Here is a 16,736-nt window from a genome sequence, read left to right on the forward strand (position 1 = left end):
CTTTTCTGGGTCCCGAATTCCTCTCTGGGCCAATCATCATCATCAAAACAATCAGTTCCAGAGCAGCTAAAATGTGCAGGGTCCCACCTGAGGATTCCAGCAAATCCTCAAGCTTCCTGGAGAAGAGGAAAGCTTATCCCCACTCTGTGGATGTGAACCTGGAGCTCAGAGACTGTAAAGAACCGTGCAAGTCAGCAAGTGGCAAAGTCGGAGCTGAGCCAACACCGTCAGACTACAGTCTGTGTTCTTTCTGCCCCAGCGTCCTGTACCCCTGCCCCTCTCCAAACCCTGTGCTCAGTGGAGGAAAAGATCTGCAGGCGCATAGGTTAGACTGTGGTGCTGACGTGGGAGATTTTGCTCCTTCTCTTCAAGAGGCTTTCTTTCCATTGAGCCACCCAAACAAGCTGTTCCCCAACAAATGTCCTATGACCTTTCTCCCCAAAGTGGTCCTCCAGACTCTCTCTTCTTTATCACTCCCGTCAGCCAACCAATTGCACACAAAAGCCCTGCTCAAGGATCCTGGGATCCAAAGATGGCAGTGGTTCAGCCATTTGGGAGAAGAGACGACAGAACAGTTTCATCAAAAATGCCCATTTCGGGACTTCCCTGGTGGTCCAGTGATAAAGAATCCGCCTACCAATGCAGGGGACGCCGGTTCGATCCCTCGTTGGGGAACTAAGATCCCACATGCCGCGGGGCAACTAAGCCTGCGTCCCACAACTACTGAGCCCACTCGCCCTGGAGCCCGCGCACCACAACGAAAGATCCTGCATGCCTCAACGAAGATCCCATGTGCCACAACTAAGACCCAATGCAGCCAATTAATTAATTAATTAATTAATAATAAATTTTAATAAAAATTTTAAAAGGCTAGACATCAAAGCCTTGAAAAAATAATGCCCATTTCTATTTGAAAAAGGATTGCTACATGTATATGTATAACTGAATCACTTTGCTGTACACCTGAAACTAACATAACATTGTTAATCAACTATACTCCAATATAAAATAAATTTTTTTTAAAAAAAGCCCATTTCTGGCACCCTACAAAATATCTGATCAGCACTCCTTAAATGAATGGCACACTCAAATGGGGCAATTACAGATGTAATCGACCAGGACCCTATGGGGCCTTCCTGGGACAGATCCCTCCCCCATATCCTCTGCTTTAGCTCCTCTCTGCAGTACCTAGATAATAGTATCCGATGCACATTTCCAGAGTTGTTTTACAGATGCTAAAACCCCCACCAAATGGAAGAAATTAACTACTTGATGACCATGAGCACACATCCCACAGACCTATGGCACCTGAGGACTGATAATGTTAACGCCTGTGACACCTCCCTGTTACCTCACCATCAACCAATCAGAGAATTGTGCACTAGCTGATCAAATACCCTGGGACTCCTCTCCCTCACCTTGCCTTTAAAAATGCTTCCCTGAAACCCACTGGGGAGTTTGGGTGTTTTGAACACTAGCTGCACTTGCTTGTTGCCCTGCAATAAACACTGCACTTTCCTTCACCACAACCCGGTGTCAGTAGATTGGCTTTACTTCGTCCAGGCGAGCAGACCCAAGTTTGGTTTGATAACAAAGATAATTTAACAAAGGAGAGTCAGTGGTGTGCTGGGGCCAGCTCTACCACCCCATGAGAACCAATGGATTGCTACATGTTCAGAATTTTTGTGAGCTGATTATTAAATTGTTGGTAACTTGATAGTGGGAGAATTTATACCACAGAAATCAGGAAATGCTACAAATCAGGGTTTGGTTTGGTTTGATTTTCCCATAGAGCCACTTTTATGAAACATTTACCAGCATACCCCTGAGAGAATTTGTAAAAAAAAATAGTGGGCAAAGTTTAGGAAAGTCAAATGGGATAATGCAGTCCCCTGGGTTTAGCAACAGTGCAGAGCTGTTAGCAACTGAGCCCTGCAGGAGAGAGGAATGGTTACCAAACCCAGACAGTGTAGCTGCAGGGGAGGGCTATCCACAGAGCCTTGGAGAGAGGCCAGCCAGCAGGACAGGAGATGGGAAAGAAATACCCCAATCTCACCTTGTTCTCACTTTACCATTTCTGGCTGGTGCCTGCCTTTGACTGAGCCCACCTGAAAGCAGAGGGTGAGAGGGGGCCCCAGTGAAGTCCATAATGATCAGCCTCTGGGGGGCACCATGCAGAAGAATGAGAGGTCGAGCAGCTCTGGGGGCACCCTGCATCCAGAACAATACACCACCAATTGTTTTAAAAAAGAATATATTCTAAGCACAAGTACATATGTATATTTCCAGAAGAGCCCCCAAGGAACTGGTAACAATGGTTACCTCCAGGGAAGGATGCTGGGCAACTGGGGTCAACAGACAGAGACTTTCTTTTCATTAGACTCCCTTTCATATTGTTTGATTTTAATTCCTGTGCATATATTATCTTTTTAAAAAGGAGCAAGTTTTTTTAAACGGCAATGCTTTACACATTTGTTTTTCTAGAGCTCTCTATTTCATGGGACAGGAACTGGCTGCCATAGTGCATGATTTCAGGGAGCATCGACTGCTAAGGAGAGATTCCTCCCTGAATAATGAAATGCAGCAACCCGCTGGGGACGATGCTCAAGTCCCCATGATACAGGGTAGGATCTGCATCGGGGGAAGACATGGACTTGGGAGTTGGACTCTGCCCCAGATTGGCTCTGGGAACCCTGCAACCCTGCTGAGCTTCACGGCCCTGGACTGGGATGGAATAAACCACCACTAACTTACTGGGGCAGAAAGGGGCTGGTTTGTGTGCCAAGGAGGGGATTTCCTTCAAGGCAGAGACACTGCAATCCCTGTCAAGGGAGTGGGGAGCTGCCCTCTAAGCGCTTTTCTTTCCAAGTCCTTTGCACCCATCTCTGGACCCCCTGGGCCTTCCCGTCTGGAAAAGCCTTCCAGGAGGGAGCAGATGCCTTTGGGAGGCGGGTGAAGAGCTCCACCTTGTGGCTGCTCCAACAGCTCCCTGGAGGTGGCAAAGGATTCCCCAAGTGAATGCAGGGCTTGCAAAGGCTCCAAACGCAGACTTCACTCACAACTTCACCCAGCACCTTCGACACCTTCGCCTCCTCCACCCTCACTCCCTTTCATCACCTGTGCCTACAGGGGAAGAGTCACCTTGCGAAGATTAGCCCAGGTCCCGCCCAGGACCATGGCTGCACGTCAACTCCTAAAAGCCCCTCGGCTTGTCAGGAGGGAGCCTCTCAGAGGCCCTCAGACAAAGCCACATCCACCCGCTGAGGTCCTCAACAGGACAAAATACGGAAACAGAACGCTATAGCATCTCTGTTCTACATTTAATAAGCCAATGCTTTGAACCTCTGCCAAGATACTTAATGAAGTTTTGTCACAGGACCCATAAGATTTGGGGCAGACTTTTAAAAACATTAATTCGTACTGTAATATGCTGTGATCTAGAAACAAAGGCAAGTTCAAAGTTGTATGCTACACGTCTTCTCTTCAGCCAGTCGTTTGTAATTGTAAACTCATTGGAGACAATGTTCAAATTTAAATGGCAGCCCCTCCCTGAATGGGAGGCAGGGCCAACCGACTCCCCAGCTCCTCTCTATGGAGCACTGATTAAGAGGCTTGCACAGAGAACTGGGACACACACAGCTCTAATTCACTCACACAAGACGTCTGAGAACGCACATGCAGGAGGCCGAGGGGAGAGGCTAGCCTAGAGGACCCAGATTCCACACCTGCCACCGAGGGACCAGGGGTGCTTCTGGTAAAGCTGGAGCTGGAAAGGGCCTGATCCATCAGCCTCCTGGTGACCCCAGCCAGGAACTGAGGCCCGGAAAGGGGACAGGTCTCAGCCTAGACCCATATTGGTCCCCAGCTCCCTTGAATGTTCTTTTGTGGAGCTATGCTGTCTCTGGTTGAGCCTCAGAGAAAGATCATCTTCATTGTGACAGAAAGGTGGAGGGAGGCCATGGCCACCTGACTATACTGGACCCCATTCCCTGGGAAATGACGTGAGCTTTCCCCTGTGTTCAGCATCATGGTCATAGGGGCTGAGTTCTGGAAGGCCTCCAGCAGTTCACCTTGTCCAGCCTTCTTATTTCACAAACAGGTCAACTGAGGTCACAAAGGGAACACAGCCTAGTTATGAGGCCTCAGTGGGGGCTGGGGGACAGCAGCCTAGGAGCACCCAATGTAACAACAGGAAGTTGAGTCCCCAGTGACCGAGGCCCCACAGGGTCGTATATGTCAGATCTGCTCTGGTGGACAGAGCTAGGCCTGGGACACGGGCAGGGGCTGAAGGGGCAGAGTGCCGGCAGGAAGATCAGGGCCGTGTCTGACGCCACCCACACCCGTGCACCGTAAAACCCGGAAGCAACAACCAGGGTGCAGCGAAAACGGTTTCTTACACTAATTTTAACGGAGACTACGAGGAAGAAACAGAAGGCACATCTTGCTTTTTTGAAATGAACAATAGAGCCCTTGAAAAGTAACACATGCTTATGCTGAACACTAAAAACAAACAGCCATTTCTCCTTGATTCTCTGTGTTAGGGGTGCATTTGTCACCACTCATGCTCTGAGTCTCCACGGAAGTGCTCCCTTCGCCCTGAAGCCTTCATCCTAGTTCTGCCAGGCAGACCTGAGTGATTCCCTCAAGTGGGGGACACCCACTAGCCCCCTGCTCTCTGCCACTGTGGCGCTGGTCACATTCCCATCTCCTCACCAGATGGTGAGCCCCCCCAAGGGCAGAACCTGGGGCCAAGGCTTCTCTGGGACACTCCCAGGGCTCAGCCCAGCACCCAAACCTAGTAGGAATTCAGTCAATAATTGAGACCAACCAAATGAACAGGACTCATCACTAATTATAATAAAGCACAGAAAGCTTATGCATGCAACTTTGTGAATCTCATGGGAATCAAAAAAACACGGAGGAACAAAGTCTAACAACAATCCTTCGAGGGACAAGTTATCTCACACATACAAGGTTTACAGGTTTCCAATTCATTGGATAAAAGGGCTCCTCTAACTCTCAGACTCTACAACTCTGGGCTGCACGTGGCCCACAAGGGCTTACCAGCTCCGGACCCAAGGAAGCAAAGACTCAGGGGAGGAGAAGTGGTGTTAAGCTGCAATGGGATCAGAATTCCATTTTATTTTTTGTTTGCTTATAATTTTCCTTTTTAAAACCATTAACCTGAGGACTTCCCTGGTGGCGCAGTGGTTAAGAATCCGCCCGCCAATGCAGGCGACATGGGATCGAGCCCTGGCCCAGGAAGATCCCACATGCCGTGGAGCAACTAAGCCCATGCACCACAACTACTGAGCCTGCGCTCTAGAGCCCGCGAGCCACAACTACTGAGCCCACGTGCCACAACTACTGAAGCCCTTGCGCCTAGAGCCCATGCTCCGCAACAAGAGGAGCCACCGCAATGAGAAGCCCGTGCGCTGCTACAAAGAGTAGCCCCCGCTCACCACAGCTAGAGACAGCCCGCGCACAGCAACGAAGACCCAACACAGCCAAAAAATAAATAAATAAAATAAATAAATCTATTTAAAAAAAAACCGTTAACCTGAATATGGGATTTATACACTTAATTTAAAAATTTAAAAAAATAAGAAGATATAAGATGATTGGTCTCCCTCCCATTCCTGTCTCCCACCCACTCACTCAGGCAACCGCTGTGTTAACAGTTTCCTGTGCATGTTCCAGAGTTTCCTTTGGCTCAGACAAACAAGATAAATATTTTATAGCCCCTCTTCTTTTTACAGAAACCATGGCATACTGTGCACACTGTTCTACACCATAGTCTTTGCCGTTGTTTTGTTTTGCTCTCTTAATACACCTTGGGGACTTTTCCATATCACTGCATAAAGAGCTTGCTCATTACTTTCTTACAGCTGTGTAGCATTCCGTGATATGCATGCAACATTTATTTACCAACCCTCTACTGATGGACACATGGGTCGTTTCCACCTTTTAAATTTCAAACAATACTGCAGTGAAGAACTTACAACATTTCACAGTTATGCACAAATACTTGCTTGCTCAGGTTTTGCCTCTTGGCTGGAGCCTCTCCCAGCTTCTCGAGCCTTCCTAGATCTCTCATTTTTTCCACATCCCCATTTTTATTTTCTGAGATCCCCTGGTGTGCCCATGAGGAAGACAGAGTGGGGAGCCCAACCTCCCAACTCAGCCCTCTCTATTCTGGAGGCAAAGCTGTGCCTCCGAGTTCTCCTGCATTCCCTCCAGCCCTCAGCCCACTCCTCTCACCACATCCTCACCCACCAGCCCAGTGCAAGCCTGCACATCCTGGGGGTGACGGAGAAACGCTTCACCAGGGATGGATCCAAGTGTTCTCGACTTGTCGTACAACCACCACCCTTTTCCACCAACAGGTAGCGCTGTTTTCCACCTTTAGACAGCTAAGATGCTCTAAAGGAAGCCCTGCTCATCAAAGAATAATAAACTCCTTAGGATGCGGTATAGCTTTAATAATGACTTTTCAGTATATGATTGTCCACACTTCTCTCTACATGATCTTCCCAACAGCCTACACTGTAGGCCATGACTACAATTTTCTCTGGTTCCTCCCTTCTCTGTCCTTTCCATGTAGCAGGTGTGTGCAATTTGTACTACATATTGGGAGACAGAATCACCTAGTGGTTATGAACCTGGGCTCTTGAATCAGACTTATGTTCAAAACCCAATTACACCGCTGACTTGCTCCACGACCTTTGGCCATTGACTTCACCTGTCTGACCTCTGCATGACTAGGAGTATGACAGTGCACACCTCATCCAGCTGGTGTGAGGAGTAAATCAGGTGTAACATGAGCACAGTGTTAGGCACCTGGTGAGCGATCAGTAGACGCCTGTTCTTACTCATGTTATGCTGATATGCATTGTTTGTCCAAGGTTTGCACCTCACTCCTGAAGGCTTTCTTAACATACCCTGGTCTTCCATCAGTTCTTCACACAATACAAGCTTGTTCCTGCCCCAGAGTCAGCACTTGCTAGGGCCTCTGCCTGGAATGCTCTCCCTCTAGCTCTCTCCATGGCTGGCTCCTTCTCATCCTTCAAGTCTCAGCTTCCACATCATCTCCTCAGAGATCTCTGCCACCTCAGCTGGAGTAGGTTTCTCCTGTTTTTCCTGACAATGGCACCCTGTTTATTTAGCACTCGTTACCACCTGCTGTTATCTTAAACGTTTATTCATTTTTGTGACTGTGGTCTGTCTTCCTGTTGGAAAGTAAGTTCCAGAAGAGCAGCTCCGTTGGGTTTTCCAGCACTACACACAGTGACCCCTGCACCTGCGAGGCACTCCATAAATGACTGGCGGGTGACTGGCTGAGTGGGCGAGCGCATACAGGCAGAGTTGTATTCAAATGCTGACCGCCGGCTGCTCTGCGTGCTTCTGTTCCCATTCCCAGACAGACTACCAATTCTTTGAGGGCAGGAATGGGGTCTTCTTCTACACCCAACCCTCAGCGAGACCCACTGCCAGTGCTCAGTGGGCAGAGTCAGGACTTAGGGGATGGCGGGGAGCAACTGAGAGGGCTGCTGAGGGTCTGAGAGGAGGGCAGGGGCCCTCACATTCCCACCCTAAACATGCCACGTGGGTCATTTCCTGGGAACAATGGAGGTGCGCTTCTGGCCTCTGTTACTGCAAATGGCTTTCCCTGGAACCAGTCCCAAGTCTCTTTCTGCTGATGGTCACCCACCCAGGTGTGCCTTGTCCCCAGCAACCGCTCAGCCCCCACTCTGCCTTGAGGAGTCCCTCCTCTTCCCCGCCCCCAGGAGTGTTCCGGGGATGTCTGTTCTCTGTCTGGGACTGGAAAGGCTGCCCGGGTCCACTGCTTAGAGAAGCACGTTTGCACAGCTCTCTCTCATAAGGGGAAGAGACATCTCCAACTCCAACAGGTGCAGAGGTCTCCTCTGGCACAAAAGGCGTGATTCAGAGAGTGCTGTGGGTTTGGGCATGACACAAACCCATCCTATGGGGGTCAGGCCCAAGTCAGAAATGTGCTCTGTCCAGGCAAGTCAGGAAATGTCACCGTGCCTAGAGAGACGCACCTTAGACGCATTCCCCTCAGAAGCACACAGCCTTGCGCCATGCAGAGCTAAACCTCTCACGCCTGATTCATTCTCTCTTCAGCCCAGACTTTCCTGGAGCTGGGAAGTTGAACACATATGCAAGAGCAGGGCACACACTTCACGCTTTAAAATACATTCGAATCAATGTCTCCCACCTCCACACCTGCGACAGCCACCCTCCCCTACAGAGTAGGGCTGTGGTTTCCATTCCATGTCCCCACACCCTAGGTGGAGCTGCCACAGAGTGGGCGTTCACAGAAAGAAAGAAAGGGGCAGAAGAGGATGATGAGTGGTCAACATCATGGGCACTGAAGCCAGATAGCCCTGGGTTCCATTTCTGACTCTACTGCCTGCCAACCTCACGACCTCGGGCATGTGTCTTAACCTCCTTAAGCCTCAGTCTCTTCATATTTAAAGGGCAGGAAAAAAAAAAAGGGTGCAGCTCAGTGTCCCGCTCACAAAAGTTGTTCACAAGTATTATTTATATCCATATGGATGATGATGATGATGGATTCAGAAGTAAAGAGGAACTGGTACCAAACATCTTGACCCTGGCCATTTCCTGCGTGCATGTAAATGGCATCTGGCACATATTTGTTAAAGCAAGAAAGGAGATTGGGATGTTTTAGAAAGACTCCCATTTTTCTAAACAAAGCTTTCTGCATAGCCCTCAAATGAGCAGAAAATCCAGTCCCACTGGGTTCCCAGCGCCCCTCACCTCCAGCCAGCCCCGGACTCCAGGACAGCCACCTCCCGGCTCCCACTCCAGGACACACCTCCCGGTGGTAACAGGTGTTGCAGTGAGCAGCTTGCGGCTTGGGCTTTGAGAGCTGGTGTTTTTACCGCGGTAACTTCCCCCTCTTCTCTCTCTCAGTGCCCAGAGAGGAGGCTGGAGGCGTCTGAGGGCGCAGAAAGAGTACCCTGTGGCCAGGGCTTTGGCAGAGCTTGCCTACAACTTAACCTGTGGCCACGGGAGTGATAGGTGGCGAAAGTGTGACCAGGATTTCAATCTGCCCTGACCCCCCCAGCCAGCAAGGGTAATTAGGGACCTCTCCCCTTCGGATTAAGGTGCCTCCATTTCCCACCCCACCCCATTTTATCTCCTAAGGTTACACTGCCACAGAATGAGTGAACAGATACCCACCCAGCAAGCCCTCTGCCAGTTCAGCGGTTGAGCCCCCAGCAGAGCCTGGGATTGCGATGCTAACTTGTGGACCAACTCTTGGGTTACAAGAGGTGGAGTAATCCCAGAGAAGTGTGCAACCCAACTCCCCACTCCCCTAAAGGTGAGAAAGGGCTGTGGGTGCACTCACGTTATCTTTGCTTCCCCTGCTCTCTTTTTTTCTAGGGTGGACTCCATCCCACAGACCCTTCCCCCCATGCCCCTCACTGTCACTGCTGTTATTAGGGTCATTTTGGGCCACTGGTGCTTCTCTAATGCATCCAACAAAACAAGGCTGTTAGACAGATGCATTCCACAGCAATCCACTTCGCTTAGACTGATCATGAGTAATATATTTCTGTGCCCAGACTCTGGGGGGACCCACAGTGCCTGAGCTGGAGGTGCAATGAAACCCCTGCTTTCTCCTTCACATACGCACACAGTAGGAGCTGGTTTTCACACTTTTCCTGCTTGTCTTTCTCACTTTAGTTCGTATGTACCCCAACCTGCCCCAGGCCCAGGATGCCTGGCACCTGGTCTCTGCTTCTCTTTTACTATTTCTGTTTCAGAAATACTCTTTGAAGTTTCAGCCTGGCCCCAATTAGCATCAGCTGGAGCACTCAGCACAGTGAAATCTAAGCACTGTTATTAAGTGAGCATTCCATCCAGAATGGCCCCTCCTCCATCCTCACCATGCAGCACGGGGAAAAGGAATGAGGCCAACAATGACCACCCCACTCGGACTATCCAGATCCTCCCCATTGTTTTCGGACACACCTCGCTAATCTGTCTTTAGACACTACGGTGCTGCACCCATTCATGAGCCTCCTGGGGTCAGGCAGCACTGGGCTCATCGGGACCTGGACCGGGTCTTCCAGGCTGTCAGAACACTGTCCTTCTGGAAAGTCGGTGTGGGCGGCGTCCTCCCTCCCGCTGTCCCCACCCCCACTTCAGATGCAAAGTGCACATATGGCTCATCTCCATCTTTGGGGGAGGTTCTGTCTAAAGTCCTCCCAAAGATTCAGATTGTATGACAAATCACGTTCTAGACTATCGCGGGCGAGAAAGGGCCGGGGCATTTGCATCATTACCCCCAGACAACAGCTTCATTAAGCTGAAAGAGAGGTTTGCAGCCGCGCGAGCTCCGCCACTGACCTGGGCCTCTCACTTCCCCATTGTCTGTGGGCTCCAAGGCTCTCGCTCCAAACCATATGGTCCGTTTGGGCATCTCACACTTTCTTCCGGGAAAAGCAGGCATGTTGGGAAGCGCCTGGGGCAAGCCAGAGGCCTGCCTGCACCGTCCCAGGTGCGATCCTGCCCCAAAGTGGGGTCAACCTGGGCAAGGAGAGAGAAACCACCAGAGGTCAGAGTGGGCTGAGCTCTAAAAAGCAATGTGTGGGACTGAGAGGGAAGGAGTAAAGCTCCTCAGACAGAGAGCAAGGAAGATGAAAGCCTTGGCACTTGCCCCCTCAGAGAGCAGGCAGCCTGTTGTCCCCATGCTGCCTGACAGCACGTCTGACGTTAAGTCTGACAGCATCTTGGTGGGGAGAGCATGCGGGCAGCAGTATCTTCACCGTGGCCCCTTCTCAGTGACCCAAGTATCTGGAGACCCCTCAAGGGCCCCAGACTCCAGACACTTCTCCCTTGAAGATGATAAGCAGACCCACACCTGGCAGGCTGGAGTCTGAGGCAGCCATTCCCCTTCTCCAGTCCCTGAGACCCTAAACACCCAAAAACGAGGCTGTCCCTCTGAAGAGGATACCTTTCGGTCTGGCTGAAAGGAGGCTGGGAGACAGGACCAAGTCGATGAGCCTGCCCCAATCACTGTCTCTTCAAAATCCCATCTCTTCGAAACTCCCCTTTGCTCCAAGTCTTTGTGAGATTCCAGACAGATGGAATGAATCCCAGAGGCCGGCACAGCCACATGGCCCTGTTTCCCCAAGGAAAGGGGGAGCTAGCACCCCTGCCCAGAGGAAGCCCTGGCTGGTGCCTGATGGTGGTCCAGAGCCGGTGTGCCCTCCTCCTCATCAAGAAATGGGCCGAGGTGGGCCTCGCCCAATGTCTCTTTAAGAGTAGGGGAAGAAAACAAAGTCTCGTGGCACAGCACTTCCACACCGCCAACTGGGCGGATTAGGGTCAGGATTAACGTTTTAAACTCGACTAGACTTTCTGACTCAAAGATCTCTGAGCGCTAATCGTATTACTATCCCTGGGATTATTGCTTTACTCGCGGCAGAACAGATTCTAAAATCAAATCGTTGAAAGGTCCCTCCTATTTTCTCTCCACTCCTTTTCGGGGGGTTTGTGGCTTGTTGAGGAGACGACTTTTAAAAGTTGAATCTCACTGAATAGTTCTCTCCTTCCCCGCGCCAGGCAGCGGGAAGAAGACGGGCGACACGGTTCCTTTATTCCCGCCCACGCCTGCTCCTAATTCCTGGTAATTTATCCCATATTAAAACTTCTTTAAGTAAGAATGGACAAGGATCAGCACCTGCTATGCAAATGCGGCCAAATCCAGCGCGGGCCGGGGGCGTGTGCGCCCGCCCGACCGCGAGCGGCCATTCATAGCTCCCAAGGCGCCGGCGCGCCCTTCATATGGAAACAGGGCCGAGGGCCTGACAGATTGCGACGTGTTCCTCGGGCAGGGGGGCGGGGGCCGGGGGCCGGCGGGGAGGGGGGACCGAGTGACAGAACGCCCTCCCGCCTGGAAGACGCCCCAGCGGGGAGAGCTGGACCTCTCCCGCGGGTTTTCTTCGCCCGTATTTTTTCTTGGGCGCATCTTTTATCATTTGTCTTCTTGTTGGCCCTATTTTAATGCCTACATCTGTATTCCCCGATTTCGTCCTTATTCTCCAGAAGAGCGTCTGAAGGGTCCTAAATGGACCACGGCCCCCGCAGCTGCGCAGGCGCGGTGGGCGCGGGGGGCCGCCTCCGAGCTCGCCGGGGGTCTCCAGAGCCGGCTGGGGAGGGGACAGGTGGTCGTCTTGGGGCCGCGAGCCAGCCCCAGGGCCAGGCGCGGCGCGGCGGGCCTACCGGATGACAAGGATTAGTTGGGTGGGGACCTTTGAAGCCAAGTCTCTCCTCACGTGGCCGGCAGCCGCGGCGCAGTCGCCTCTCGTGCGGCCCTAATCCCTTCACGCGGCTCGGGAGGCGAGCGGGCCTGACAGGGGAGTCGGAGGCCGCGCGCCCGGGAACCTAACGCGCGCCCGGAAACCTAACGCCCGCCCAGCCCCACGCGCGCGTGCGCGCGCGCCCAGGGATGCGCCCCCGCCCAGCCCCGCGCGCCCCTGCCCAGCCCCGCGCCGTGGAAGGAGCCGCGGCGCCAGGGTCGCCGGCGCGAGGAAGAAGACCCCCTTCTTCCAGCCAAGGAGTCTTTATTTGTGGCTCCATGAAAGAAGTCGAGGAAGGCCGGCTGTCCGGGGCCGGAGCAGACCCGCTGCGGCAGTGGCGGCGAGGGTGGGGCCTCGGGCGCGGCCGGCGTCCCAAAGAGATGCAAAGCGATCGATACATTGTTCAGCCGCCGCCCGCTCGTTACGGCCCTCGGGGGCATAGAAAATGAGGCACTTTCTTCTCCCCTTTAACTCGAGGGGAGTACCAATAATTCATGTATGTTATAATTCTTCATTGCCCCTAGGTAGTCTGGGAAAACTGAAAGAAAAGAAAATGCCAGAAAGTTATGGTAAAACTTAAGATGCGGCCGAAGTCGCTTTCTTTGCCCCTGCTGCGAGTGTTTGAATAAGAAGAATGCTCCTGGACTGTAACAAGCAAAAAGAATGAAGAAGACAAAAGATTTCCAGAAAAAGGTTTAGCTGGAAGACAAGGCAAGGGAAACTGAAAGGAGAAAAAAAGCATTTACAATGGAACAATAAGTGTACTAATCGCTTTGATATATTATACAAGCCCAAAGACCCAAAACATTGTGTAATTATTTATAAATGACTTCTCCACTCCTGTGTATAATGCAGAGGAAAGAATAAAACTGCAGGCTACTCTCTAAACTATTTCTAAATAGACCTGGTTCAAAAGAAGGCAGAAGTGTTTGAAATAAAATAATTAATGGTGGATTTTATGGTTGTCTCATTAAAACATTTTAATTACTACAAACAAAATGCATTTGTGTTCGAACCCAACGTGACTTTATGTAGCCTAGCATTAAGGTAGAGAAAAGCAAAAAGGCAAACACTTTAGCTATTTCTCCATTCTCTGTGTTTATATCTGAATTCTCTCCCTAACCCAGTAGTTAAATTCCGTTCGGATGAATCTCCCTGCGACTTCTTTTGTACACACCGAAGAGAATACGCTCACACATCACACAGTTTTCCCACAGTTGACTCACAAGCATCTTGTGGGGGGGGGGGTGATTTTTTTAATCTCAACTGAAGACGTTCTTAAGAATTCAAAGACATGAAGCAGACCAAGATGAAACTGCTCAGCGAAATTAACTCTGGCTTTAGCAATATCCTGTGGCAGGTGCAGCCTGGATTTGGGGAGCTAAATCTTGTGACAGCGACAGCAGGGGTTATGTTGTGTGTGTGTGTGTGTGTGTGTTGATCTAAGCCCAGAAGACTTGACTTCAAAAAATCTACAAAAGCAAAATTCAGAGGCTTTGAAGGAGGTTCTGGATTGATTGGTAGCCTCAAGCAGCTGATGTGAGAATGATTGCAGGCCTCGCAGCTGAGGAGGGGCGGGGGTGAGCACCTTCTGCCTGCTCCCTCTTCATTTCAGGGCCTGCACCCTTGCGGGCCCTCCGTGCATAAGTGTGCACATCCCCTTCGCCTCCCCCACTCTACTCTGGGCACAAAAAGGACATTGTTTCACCCAAGACTGGCCCAAACTAAAAAACACACTTCAAACCTGGGGCCACCCCAAGCACGTATTGCCCCCCTGCCCCACACACAGGCTTGAGAACTAACTCCATTCGAATTTGAAAAATTCTTGTGGAAAGAATTTATCTGGCTGCAGAGTTGCCCAGCGTGTCTTTGGAGGGCATTTCTTCCTCAGCACTAGAATAAAGTAGATTTGTACCAGGACTTCCCCTGGAGGCCAAGATTCATCCCACACGTAGGCAGACTGTACACAACCAAACACGTCAGCGCACAGTGCCAAAGAATATTCAAGCAGACATCTCTGAGGTGGGAAATGCATACAGCCAGCACTGTATTTAGCAGGGCAGGGGCCGAAGGGGCCTCCACGGATTTCTGGAAACCATGGATAATTTGCCATTTTCCTTGCTCTGTCACTGAAAGACCCCTCTGTTTCCCCCCTCCTGCCTCATTTCCCCCCCCCTTTTGCCCCCCCCTTCCACAACTGTCATGGGTCATCAGTAAAGAAAATAGGGAATTGTTTCTCCTTTCCATTCCCCCGACCCCACCCTGCTTCTCTCAGATGGAAACGCATATCTGCGGGTGTATTTAACCCACTGAAACGAACACTGCACACCTCTGGGGCTCACATCATCCTTCATCCAGTCCTCTTGAGTAGCTGCACCTTTTCTTCCTTTTTTCTAAAAAGATTACGACATTTTCTTTCCAAAATGCCACCCACGAAACCAATGCTGTCCCCTCCCCCCAGGTAGCTCCAGAAAGAAAAGGATGATGGAAATGGAGCAATTTTGTTTAGAAAGGGTGGCCCTTTCCAAAGCTTTACTTTGTGTAAAAATTCCCATCAAGGCCACCCCTGTGGACATCAGCACTGTCCAGTGACCTTATAAACTCAGTGCTGTGCGCTGTCCATGGCCAAACCCGGATGGATGAGTGGCTTAGTTAGGTGCCAGCACCATTCACCTCTCCTGTCATAACTGCCCCTGAGAGCTCAGGTATACTGTGAGAAAAGAACTTTGCCTGTAATCTCACAACATTCAGATACATGTAGGTGCCAGAGCACTCTTAATATTCTGTCTAATCAATTGGAGTGGATGTGGAATAATCAATCTCAGCTAAAACAATTTGGAGGGAAATTATGAAATGCAATAGTGTCCTTCCCCACTCCAACACATGCAGATTACCATCCCAGCACTTGTAATTACGGGACACTAATCACTCAGCCTCATTCCTAACACAGCACCTCTAAAAGATAGTTTGCTCAACCTTGGGCTTCTGTGTTTATGACAACTGAAAGGGAGGATGGGCAAGGGGGCCACTTGGCTCAGCCTCATGACCTCAAAAGGGCTGTGGGCTGCGGGTACTAACTGTGATTGAAGTCTACACGTGGTCACTGAGACACTGACGGGGACTGGAGGAGGAAGATGGGCAACCACAAATTTAAATCTGATCCATCCCTGGATCTTCATGCCTACAGGCACTATAATTAAATGTTCATTTAAAATCCAGAAATTGTCTTGGGAACAGCACAGACTGCTTTGTATTTTTATGTACTAACCACACTAATCTATTACATATAAACATTTAAATTTGCCACTATTTTCTCCTATTTTGGCCTTGCTCAACACTGAGAGCCTCTCTCTCCCATCTCTCCAGAAAGCTGCTCCCTTCATCAGTGTGTTGACATCAGAAAGATCCTCTCAAGAAGGAACCGAAATCACCTCCCTGCTGGTTCCACTGTGGTCTTGAGTCAGACCTCCAGAGCCGCCTTGAACAGGTATTCACCTTCTAGTGTGCACCTGCACACCTTTCCAGGATCCTCCTCTCTCCTTACGCCCCCAGTTGTCAGACAGGCAGGCAAAGTCGCAGGAGGAGCCCCCGTCTTGGCATCACTTGGACTTCCTCTGAGGTGTCACAGGAACACGCCCAAGCTGCCTCAAGGGCTTAGGCAAGCACAGGATAGAAGGGTGGATGCTAAAGCAAGATATCTATTCCAATATGAAGGGCAAACAGAGGCTCTAGGTATAAGTCAACAGTGACTTCAGCATGTGGTCCAGATTTCCAGAGGTTATGATTCTGGGCATCCGGGGTGGGGCCCCCCGTCATCACTACCACCTCAGGTGACCACAGTGTGAGAAACTCTGGCTTAATCCAGTCCCTTGGAATATCTGTACCCCCCCCTCCTCCACCCCCCACACATTGGCAGCTGAATGGCTCACACATCAGGCAGCCAGAACGCCTGGCTCAGCCCTCACCACCTCAGTGCCTGCTATGGTTGGTTTTATTACATGCTCACATCATATCCTATTGTGCTCTGAGAATGAGGGTTTCCACAGATGTGCTCTGTACTAGGCTCCAAGGGATTATGGGGGTAGGAAAAATTTTTATCTCCCCCAGCAAGGATATATGTCCTCCTATAAGGGGCCCAGCTGTTTTCTCTCAAGGAGAAAGCTCTGAGCCTCATAGAGAGCAGGTCTGAGCCTAAGCTACCATCTCATTCTCATCTTCCCAGGGTTCAGCTCCATCCTTGTGGGTCACTTGTAGGAAGGGCCCCCAAGCCTCAGATGCACTTACTTATTCAAAACACAAGGGACGGGCACTAATGTCCAGAGAGGAGCTGCCCCATGCACTGCCCCAAAGCCAGGAGCAGACAGGGCAAGGCTAAGATGC

Source organism: Balaenoptera physalus, assembly GCF_965194825.1.
Source record: "Balaenoptera physalus genome assembly, chromosome: 3".
NCBI lineage: Eukaryota > Metazoa > Chordata > Mammalia > Artiodactyla > Balaenopteridae > Balaenoptera > Balaenoptera physalus.